This window comes from Tachypleus tridentatus, unplaced genomic scaffold (genome assembly GCF_004210375.1).
Source record: "Tachypleus tridentatus isolate NWPU-2018 unplaced genomic scaffold, ASM421037v1 Hic_cluster_2, whole genome shotgun sequence".
Lineage (NCBI taxonomy): Eukaryota > Metazoa > Arthropoda > Merostomata > Xiphosura > Limulidae > Tachypleus > Tachypleus tridentatus.
Genome location: NW_027467782.1, coordinates 52,206,243 through 52,218,480, shown reverse-complemented (window position 1 = coordinate 52,218,480; position 12,238 = coordinate 52,206,243). Strand labels below are relative to the sequence as shown.

At 33.3% G+C, this 12,238-nt stretch overlaps 1 pseudogene across 1 annotated transcript; it reads left to right on the top strand.

Moving 5' to 3' along the window:
- The first annotated feature begins 5,248 nt into the window (after nt 1-5,248).
- LOC143242322 (heterogeneous nuclear ribonucleoprotein A1, A2/B1 homolog pseudogene) lies at nt 5,249-11,122 on the top strand (annotated as a pseudogene). The gene is made up of 3 exons (XR_013022582.1): nt 5,249-5,383; nt 10,135-10,398; nt 10,937-11,122. The product of XR_013022582.1 is annotated as a heterogeneous nuclear ribonucleoprotein A1, A2/B1 homolog pseudogene (transcript).
- Nucleotides 11,123-12,238: the final 1,116 nt, after the last annotated feature.

Sequence of the window (12,238 nt, the reverse complement as noted above, 5' to 3'; positions counted from 1 at the left end):
ACCTGTCATTTCTGTACAGAGAAAACTGCTGAATGGAGACAGTATCAGCAGTTTTAAGAAATGTTTCTTGTAAAGAAAGACAAACAGGATGGTAGGAAGCAATCAGCGTTTTGATATCATCCAGATTAGAACGTAAACCTTGACAGTTCCATTGTATCAAGGTGGCCATTTTTAAGAACAGGTAGGTGAAGTGGCTGGAGAACCCTTCGGTTTACGACCACGCCTTTTTTCTTTACTGTCTTTAGTTGAGGAGGTCTATCAACCTCCATGGATCATGCTCTGGGTTGGGTGGGGTGGGTAGGTTTTTGTTATTGGAAGGGGAATCCAGTGACTGAGGATGCGAACGAATAATTGTTTTGTCTCTTGTGGTGGGAGAAAAAGATGTATCAAAAGAAATACCTGTATTTGAAACTGAAGGACGTGGATCTTGAGGTTTGTTGGAAGGTATGGGAGGAACAGAGATGGGTGTGGAAGTCGATTCATCAACCTTTTTAACCACGGAGATCAAAAGGCTTTTCATTTGTTTTGAAAATGATTCTCTTGGAGGCACAGAGAGATCTGTCTGCACTCCCACTGTAGTTGTGGAATGAAGTGCAGCAGCATATGTCTGAGATGGAGTTGTGGACAGCAATTTCCGAGGCTCAGGATAACTAATGTTATGTGTTGTTTTCAAACGATGCACCTCTTTTTCCTCCAACCATTTTGGGCAAGAATGAAAGTAAGAGGGGTGAGAACCATTGCAGTTTACGCAATGTGGGTTCATGTCACAGTCATAGGCATCGTGGTCCTTGCCTCCACAACGAGCACATGTCAGGGAACCAAGACAAGATGTCTTTGAGTGGTCAATCTCTGACATCGAAACATCAAGAGGGTTTGGTATGCATGGTCGAACCCTGCAAATGAGATAACCTGCCTTGATGGAGGCAGGTGCACGTGGTGAAGTAAATGCTAAAACAAGGGTATTTGTTGACAGTGTAACTCCATTTTTGTGAGTGGAGATGCACCTCACTGCAGAAACTTCTTGAGTGGAGACACCAGCGAGAATCTCTGACTCGGGAACGTTCTTCAAATCCCTTTCAACAATAACTCCTCGTGAAGAATTCAAGGTAGCATGGGGTGTAACCTCAATAGGTATATCCCCAATTACCTTTGAATTCAAGAGGAGTTCACTGTGTTGGGATGTGGATGTTTCAACCAATATGTCACCAGATCGAAGTTTCTTTACTGACTTTAGAGAGCCAGCAAGTCCCTCTAGTCCCTTTTGAATAAAAAAGGGGACATTTGCCCTAAAGGTTTTTCCGAAAGAGAATGTAATATAAGAAAATGAGGTACGTATGTTACTGATGTTGAAGATTGCTGTTCTGAGTATTCAAGACGTGGTCGCTACCCATTGACTGTTTTTTACAATTTTATTTAAATTTTTTGGAGGATCCATAGGAAAAGGAAAAAATTTCGGTACCCACTGACCCCATCCACCATGGAGCCCTACAAGGGGACGCACTACAAAGTCATGCAAGGACAATGCAGCAACGCCAGGGTTTCGTGAGCACTATACCCAAACACCAGCATCAGGCACAATGTCCACAACACCTGTTGAGAACTTCCAACACTGGTACTTGGTTGACTCTAGCCCAAGTGGACCAGCCGATTGACCCAAGGGGAGCCACCCATCTACAGGAATTCGAGGCCAAAGTGGTGTGTTAGGGTTGGACCCCTCAATCACCAGGATCCTCTCCTCCCCTTCACGGGTCGCCACGCATGGCAAACACGTGGGTGGATGTTTAGATCCCAGAGAAGGTAACCAGATAGAACAGAACCTTCCCTGGGAGGTCCCATCACCTCGTACAGGAATCCACATCGAGGGGTTCAGAATGGAAGCAACAAACAGACTAAAATTCTGTATTCTAGCTTAAATTTTAGATCTTTCACAAAAAACCTAAAATAAATTTATGTTCTTAAGTACATAGGTTTACTGCAAGTTGTATTTATTTATTAAAGGACAAATCTCTCTCACCCCAGCAGTGGCATATCGTTCATAAATTTTTTAAAGCTGCAACCTTTCTATTGATGATGTATGTAAATATGAGAGATGCCAAGTGTCATTTCAATTATATATGACTCACAACATAAATTGTCTGGAATAATAAACCAGGACAAAATAATGGAGAACAATCTTTAATTTATAAAGTTTCTACATAAATCTTATTAATTTCATCATTTGGTCCACAAAATTTTTACCTTAAACTCAAGGTTACCTACACATGAGTAAACATTCAGTACACGTAATTTTTTAATAATATATAGTAAAACAAGTCTAAGGCGAAATTACACGGGACCAAGTAAAATTTCCAGCTTAAACATAGTAAACCTGCATTTCCTTAATTATATATAATTTTTTAGCAGAACGTTTTACTTCCTTGACTCAATGGAAGTAAGACATTTGTAAATAAAGTCATTATTCTGTTTATGTTATATTTATTTGAACTAAAGCAGACATTAAAAATATACATAAGAACACAAAATCTTATATTTATTTGAAGTGTCCAATTTCAACTGTTTCACTTTTCTTTAATGGGCTTTCTCCTGCGGTTGAAAGAGAACACCAATTTTATGACCTTTACGTGAAGATCATTTCCCCCCTTAATACTGCATACAATGATAGTGTTAACATAACACTTGGGATGAAGTATGAATTTCTATTTCCTCACTATCTTTTCCATTTTGTTCATCTTCTGAATCTCTCACACTGTTACCATCTTGAGATTCTATTATAGATTATAAATCAGTTTATGTTAAAACATTCCTATCAACGTTCACAAAACTTTGTGCTCACAGAATCATCTGCATCAATCAGTTTGGATTTTACTAGAATCGCCATAACAAACAACTTCTCCACAATCTCTCCCATTATCAAGAATAAATCCACAGTTTCAAAAGCACTTTAATTATGCATTTGACTGAATGACTTAAAAATACAATTGCATCTAACACGTCAATTTTCATGGTCATTTCAGATGCTCTCTTACAGTTGTCCATGTTTGTAATATGCTGAAGCATCAGTTTTCTATATTTCAATTTTATACACTGTATAAATCCATTATCTAATGGCTGTAGAACTGATGACAAACATGGAGGTAGAAAGACTAAACAAACATTAGAAAGTTGAGTGACAAGTTGCAGTATATAGAAAAAGAGGAATATTCATATTTTCTTGTTCCGTTCTTTTGTTTAATTTGTTCAAAAATTATTTGAATATAGCACTTGCCATCCACACTTTATTATTTGCCTTACATTCTACAGGAAGTTGATTCTTCCTTAAATTTTTGAAACGGTGAAGATTTTCAGTGTATTTATTACCCACAGTTTCTCTAGTCTTCCATCAGAAAATGTGACTAAAAGTACAGTCAATTGTTCTTTTGAATAAACAATAATAATGGAAGAAAAAAGAATATATTTAACAAATATTTACTGGAACAAAATGTCCAAGAATTTGTTAATATTTAAACAAATTATTAATTTAACATGAATTTATTAATATTTAGAGAATTATTAATTAAATAAGAAATTAATATTTAATCAAAAACATTCTTCTGCCTTACTCAGGTTCTGCCACATAAAGGGCCTTTTATAAGAGAAATCCTAAGATAATGATGCAAATTTTGATATTTTGGTTTGTACAGGCTTCCACCCTATGCAGTTTCCAGCTAAGAAAGGTTTTACTGTATTATGACACCAAGATGTGGTTTTCATCCTTGAGTGATAACTCTCACAACAGCAAAAACTTTAGGTGCTAGTTTACCGACATCCATATCTGGAGTTTCTCCTGGAAAACCAGTAAAACACCTGGATAACAAATCAAGTAACTGGTTCTCTTCCTCTTCTGTGATATGAAGTCCTTTCATGAACATGTTCGTTGATTTTTGTCAATGAAAGCAGATATCTGTATATATATATTCCTATTTACGCTTCCAGTAATATAACAGGAGTCGTAAAGATGTTTAATTCCAATGGCTTTATTTGTTTAATCCATCTTATGACACAAATTGTGGTCAATTATTGGAATATCATATTAACACAAGTATTCATTAAGCAGTTTTTTTTACTATCACCTTAATAATTTGTTTGAGAAAATATAATTCAAACAACAAATAATTGTACAAGATTTAGGATAAAATTCCCTGATAATTTCATCTTTTATCTGTGTTTACCATTGAGACATAATTGTAAGTTACTGTGAATAGTTTTTAATTATAAATTTAATTCTGGCTCTTTATTATTGCTATAATTATTTTCATGTTAAAAACGTTGCTATTTTAGTATTTTTCAAACAATATCTTTATAATGATATTTATATCTCGATATATATTTGTTTACGAAGTCCTATCCAAGAACATTTTTCTGTCCACATTTTTAAAACTTGTTCAAGTAATTTCCTAATTTTTCGTCCCCTAGCATTAGTGTCATTTCTTACGTTAAAAACTGACTTATTATAATTATATATATTAATGTATCTTTCAGTTTGTGTCACCTTCGACTTCACAGATAAAAGTCGAATTGTATCTTAAATGTGATTTTTATTAACGATATGGCTTGATTATGACTAACAATTTATAACGTGGCTACTTCTTAAACTCTAGGGTGAAAAAAATGATATAAATATACGCTTAAAACCATAAGTAACTACATTATAACACTTATTTACAGTTATAAATTGAAATGCCAGAAATGGCGCCATTTGCAACTTTGAAACCTATAACCTAATGTTAGGCTTACCAAATACCGGGTTCAGTCATTCACAGTGCCTTCAATAATCCAATTTTTGTTTAATATTTTACTCATGAAAATTTAATTATTACAATATGAAATAAATCAGCAAATTAATAGTTTTCATTATTGCTACTCATATGATAAATATAGTCAAATGTACCTAAAAGCTATTTGAATGAAACACAAGAAACAAACGTGCAATTGTAGTTACAGCAATTCTAACGTTTTGTATTTCGACCCTTCTCGCTAAAGCTAGACTCGTTACGCTCTTGGCTACCCTTTCTTCCACTATAAAGAGGCGGGAACTTGTCGGAAGAGCTCGGTTAATGTCGGAATTGTTGAAATTACACGTATAAAAATTAACTGATATATTTTTTAAGTTATAATAATACAATCGCATTTAATTACATATTTAATAAATTAAATGATACCTTATTCACGTTTCATTTGTTTAATTATGAAATCAGTGGGTCGCGCCGCCTCTACCCTTAACCCTTACACACTCACCGTTGTTATGTTGAGGTTAAAATTGTTGTTAGAAAGCAGTTTTGTAAGTTTGGTTTCTACAAAATTGATATAATTAAATAATACAAAATCTAAAATGGGTGCTACGGATGTAAGTTTTGTATTGCTTTCTCTTTAATTTATATTTAATAGAATTAATTATTTAGTTTGTTGATTTCAAAATTAAACATACGAAACAGACAAATATTTTTTTCGAATTCCAAACCTTACGCTTTACAATATATTCTGAATACTAAGCAATGTAACTTACACTATAAGTTCAAACCCTTCTTTTCTCAAGATAAAATAATTTTGAGGATATCAACATGTCTTTATATGACAGTCCCAAGATTTGTTAAACTTTAACTTAAGTAGCCCTCTGAATCCTTTACAACTTGAATTTAAGGCTTAAGTTAATCTAAATGAGGCCTAACTGTGGAGCTATAGAGGGAAGTGTTAGCCTTATTTGACTTACAGTTAAAGTACATTTTTAATGTTATAGTTGTGTAGATACTACTGAAAATCGTATATTTTTCCTACTGGCAGCGGTAACATTTCTTGTGGTAGAAGCATAAGTTAAGATACTGATTTTCAAAAACATAAAGATCTGTTTCATCTATTTTAATAACTGACACTAACAGTAAAACTACTGTAGTGTAGACTATTCAAACCTGAGAATAAGATTGAAGGTTACACACGTATCAATTCATTTTACCCATACTATACATATTTAATGCCACATGCATTTATTTGTCCATATTGTCAAATGACATAGTGGAATAATGAATAATACAGAATTATCAAAATGAAATGTAGTAGGCCTTATTATTCTGAATTATGAATGTATTACTAACTGTGGATAAGCAGTGTAATGTAGTGTTACTAAACATGGACATGACTCGTGCAATCTGCACTTATGAGGAAAATTGATACACATTTAAAGTTATAAAGAGGAATAGATCTGTTTAACGCATCATTTTTTGTGTTTTGGTACTTGTACAGAATTTTCCCAATTAAAAAATATTTTTTTTATGATAAAAACATGTTACATGTTGTAAACATTATGTTTTTGTTCAAATCTTCTGTGACTCAAGGATAATAATTCCATCATTTGCTAAAATTATTGAACAAAAAATTAATAAATAAATAATTTACATCACTAAATTATGGCAAGTTGCATGTGTATTAGCACCATACATACAATAATAAACAAGTGTAACTATAATAACATTGAAGATATTCTAAATAACATTATACTCTATAGTTGTAATATCCTTGAATTATCAACTAAACTATTACAAATGGATGCATCTCTAACACTCGATATGTTACTGAGGAAATTCTGTAAAAGTGCCTATGTTTTTAATCATAGGAATGATAGGACTATATGACCTAAATCAGATTTGGAAGAATAGAAGTCACCAGTTATTTTTCATAAAATAACATATAAGGACATCAAAAGACCTTTTGGTCTACCTGGGCTAACTTTTCTATTTCTGAATGTTTTTAGAACAACTACTCACCATTGAGATGATTATCAAACCTTCCCTTAAATTCACTATTTATAATTAACTCTGAAGACAATCCCTTTCAAAGGCCAGTCACCCTGTTGACAAAATAAAACTGTCTTAGCTAAAGATGGCTCCTACTGTATCAGAAAATCAAATTTTAGGACAGGTTGTGGCATAGCATAGATTACACACTGTGTTGCTTTGTGCTTAACAAGTGTATATTTTTGTCCCCTTGTTCTATCATTCTCACTGTTCTGTATGAAGCATCAACACTTGTAATTCTCTTCAGTATTCTAAACACTATGATAAGATCCCCTCCGATTCATCTTTTTCTCAAGAGAAAGTGGTTTTAGAGATCTTAACCTAATCATGTACAACAACTTTACTGATAGTTAAGATAGAGTCCGAGACTGATTGCAGCACTCAAAATGAGGCCTAGTGAGTTACCTGTACAAAGAAATCATCATCTGTTTGGACTTATATTCAATATTTTCTTTAATACAAGGAATTTATTTCCTACTAATATCAATAATATACTGTTTATATAACTTATCAACTTTACACGAACATCCTTTCTTTCCATAACACTTTTAGATTAATTCCTTTCAAACTGTACTTATAACTTATAACCCACTTGCATTATTTTGCCTTTATTTTAAATAAAACCCATCTGTCATTAGTTTGCCAAACTCCCCAAATGATCTAAATCCTTTGTAAGTCAACAGTATCTATCACACAGCTAGCAACACTCATAATGTTAATATTATCAGGAAATGTGACATCACTGATGCTAACACACAGCCCTGAGGTACCCCACTTGTGATGTTAATATAATAATTTGACTGAACTCCATTTATAATAATTCTCCACTTTTTCCATCCAGTCATTTTCAATCTAATAAACCATATTTGTTCCCTACACCTATACAGAATGTTTTATGGGTGGTAGCTTATCAAATGTCCTCTAACCCTCTGTATGCACCAAATCCCCACATTTATCTTTACCAACATGAGCAGTAATCTATTCAAATAATGTGAAAATATTAACCTAGATTTTCTCTAAGTGAAACCATTTTCACTATCCTTAACCAATTTTAGGTTTAGTCAAATCAATTTTCAAAGAATCTTTTATCAAACTTTCCAAAACTTTTTACACCTATGATTTTACACTAATAAGTCTGTAATTACCTGAACAATTTTTGTCACCCCTACCTTAAAATTAGTAATATTAATCAACTTTAACTATCCTGGAACCAGCCCACTATTCAAGGACTTGCTAAAAATACTGTTTAGTGTTTCACATATCCAGTTCTTAAAATACTGTTTGGTGGTTCACATATTCAGTTCTCAGAATACTGTTTAGTGGTTCATATATCCAGTTCTTAAAATACTGTTTAGTGGTTCACATATCCAGTTCTTAAAATACTGTTTAGTGGTTCACATATCCAGTTCTTAAAATACTGTTTAGTGGTTCACATATCCAGTTCTTAAAATACTGTTTAGTGGTTCACATATCCAGTTCTTAAAATACTGTTTAGTGGTTCACATATCCAGTTCTTAAAATACTGTTTAGTGGTTCACATATCCAGTTCTTAAAATACTGTTTAGTGGTTCACATATCCAGTTCTTTAAAATACTGTTTAGTGGTTCACACATCCAGTTCTTAAATATTTATCCAGGTTTAGTGGTTCACATATCCAGTTCTTAAAATACTGTTTAGTGGTTCACATATCCAGTTCTTAAAATACTGTTTAGTGGTTCATATATCCAGTCTCTCAAAATACTGTTTAAGTGGTTCACACATCCAGTTCTTAAAATACTGTTAAGTGTTTCACACATGCAGTTCTTAAAATACTGTTTAGTGGTTTCACATATGCAGTTCTTAAAATACTGTTTAGTGGTTTACATATCCAGTTCTTAAAATACTGTTTAGTGGTTCACATATCCAGTTCTTCAAATACTGTTGAGTGGTTCACATATCCAGTTCTTAAAATACTGTTTAGTGGTTCACATATCCAGTTCTTAAAATACTGTTTAGTGCTTCACATATCCAGTTCTTAAAATACTGTTTAGTGGTTCACATATCCAGTTCTTAAAATACTGTTTAGTGGTTCACATATCCAGTTCTCAGAATACTGTTTAGTGTTTCACATATCCAGTTCTTTAAATACTGTTTAGTGTTTCACATATCCAGTTCTTAAAATACTGTTTAATGGTTCACATATCCAGTTCTTAAAATACTGTTTAGTGGTTCACGTATCCAGTTCTTAAGTTCTTTTAAATTAGTGAGGAAATGCATGATCTAGGAACCTTATTACTTTCCTAAACTTCACAACTTTATCTTAAGAAATTCATAACTAATGTGCTCTTTATTATCAAGATTATTTTGTTAACATTCTGGTTAATCAGTGATAAAAGGTGGAAACATATTTCCATGAGAGACCTCCCTGGTCACTGTTACAAAACTAAACCTTTGGCTTTTCACAAACACTTGTTGTATTCTTTTAAAAAGAAAAATACCCAAATTAAAAACATGACCAGAAATATTAGATGGTTTTAATTTTTGTAAAATCACTCTCTCTGACATCAAAAGGTACATAATTATCCATCTATAGAATGAGAAAATTAATAGAATTAGCTAACTGCATAATTGTTAGACTTTAAAAAGTTACATGTTACACCATTATTGTGAAAATAAGAAACTACAGCAGCTAACAATAAAACTTATTAATACAATAACACTGTTATGTGAATAGACATATATATTTGTTCCTTACCAATACAACTGGAAGACAGTTTAGTATAGTAAAAATGTCACTATAACCTTCTGCTAAATGAGGACCTTGAAAATGGAAACACTGATAATTGGAACAAAAGCTAGCATCTGCAAATTTAAGCTTTGGAGGAACCAAAGATTGCAAAAGTTAGAAATAAGTGAGGATAAATAAAGGAACTCAAGAGTTTTGATATTTTACATTTACTAATGTATATTGGTTTGGCTTAACTAGTATTTTTTTTAAAGCTGGATAAAACAGTGATCTCAAAATAGCTAAGTTCTTTTGCAAAAACAGTTGAGCATCTTTTGTACATAGAAGCTACGTTATACTATCTAAAAATCAGATATAATTTAGGAGAAAATGTCAGAGTGCCTCTGAACTTCATAACGCACATTTGTTTTTGTCCCCCACTGGTACAGTCTATGGACTTACAATCCTAAAATTGGGTTCAATTTCCTTGGTGGACTCAGCAGATAACCTGATGTGGCTTTGCTATAAGAAAACATATACATTTTTTTATTTCAGTTTGTCCTGAACAAATGAATAATTATTTTAAAAAATGGATTATTTTTTCAGGTTGACAGTGAGCCAGAAGTGTTCCGGAAGCTTTTCATTGGAGGGCTAGATTATAGGACAACAGATGAATCATTGAAAGAACATTTTGAGCAGTGGGGTGAAATTGTTGACTGTGTGGTCATGAGAGATCCAAACACAAAGAAATCCCGTGGGTTTGGCTTTATCACTTACAAAAAAGCACACATGGTTGATGATGCACAGGCTGCCCGTCCCCATAAAGTTGATGATAGAGTGGTGGAACCAAAGAGAGCTGTCCCTCGAGAGGTGAATTTTACCTTTTTCTTACAGTAACATTTCAATAATTCATGGTAATTGTGTTTATCAAGTAATTAATGTTTACTTATGACCAAACAAGCTACCTACATAGGTGAGACTAAAATTTAACCTAGTAATCATAATTAATTAATCATACTTTTTTTTCTCTTATTAGTTATATTTATTGAATTGTATATACTTCATCAGTTGAGTATCTTTGATGTTTGAAATATCTTTAGCTATAAGCAGGGTTTGAATTTTCTATTTAAAGTCGGACATGTCCGTTAAAAAATCAAGTTTGACTGGCACTTTCCCATCTATTATCGACATTGTGACCGTGGTCATATTCCTAAGATATTGGACACAAATACATCGCACTTCAAAAAATAAGTGAGGCAAAAGCTGTGTATGCACAGCCCAATGATTTTGCTTAAAAGTATATTCTATAATGAATGGAAAATAACTTGCAAAATTTAAGATTTAATTTAAGACAAAAAAAAGCAAAATTTAAAAAACAGTCATGAATGCTCACAAAATGCACTTTGAGGTCACCTTATCTATGCCGTTGAGTCAATGCGGACTGCCAAACATTCACAATGATCTGACCATGGCGCCTGATAGTAAAAAAATGAGAAAGTCTCACGATTTATTTCAGTTTGGCTTCACGAGTAAGACTAATGGATCAGAAGACAATACTATGGAGCCCCGAGTGAAAAAAACCCAAATTTGTTGACCCAAGCCCAAGTGTTAAAGCAAAACTGTTACTGCTAGTACTGGCACTAAGCCTACTCATTTCCAGGATGAATGGAATAGAGGCCGCACCATGGCTGGAATATAATAACGCTATCAGACTGATGTTTTTCTCAATTTGTCAGGAATATGACCAAAGTAGTGGAAGGCAGAAGAACACCTTCATAACAGGATCTTCCAACCTGAGAGCAAGTGCTGTTGAGGAGCATGAAAACAGTCGTGCCTACAGTCTAAGTTGTCAAGCTAAGACAGCAAAAGAAACACCTGATTTAATTCCCATGATGAAAGAATTGAGCAAACTTAACCAGACTGAGAAGGATCATTTGCTTGTGCTGTTCAGGACTGCCCTTTATATGGCTTTGAATGCCAAACCATTCAGCAATTTTCAACAGCTTCTCTTGCTGCAGGAGCACAACTTTGGTATAAACTTAACAGAACATTATGCCAACGACAAACAAGCAGTTATCTTTATGTGGTATATTGCAGAAACAAATAGAATTAATGTCAGATCTTGTCTGCACATCTTATTATTCTTTGGCATTATGACTGATGGCTCAACAGACACTGCCAACATTGAGCAGGAGATAGTCTGTCTAAGATACTTGGACAGTGACTGTTACCCAGTAACCCACTTCCTGTGTCTGTAGTCTGTTGAGAAGGCTGATTCTGAACACTTGCTACAGAAACTTAGTTCAGGTAAAGGTTTCTTAATTACCTGGGATGAGAATTTTCTGGATTTATCCTGAATTAAGAAAAATTAAAATGGACAATATTTCATGTATATTTGTGTTTTAATTCAGGTTTACATAGTCATTCCATTGTTAATATACATCAGTGAAAACTCAAGCATTTTTCAATTGATTTAAACCAAGAAGAACCATGTATTTACCACTGACAGAATTGGAGCTTAACCTAACACAACTAGCGTAATAGATAATTGAGTAATTGAATTTTCCAAAGTACTTTTTTTTTTACTTTTTTACAGAAAGTAACTAATATTGGGTACTAATTATTTGTACTTGCAGCATTGTCCATATATGGCAAGTTTACCGACTGGTTTGAATCAATTGTATGCCTGACAGCTGATGGGGCAGCTGTC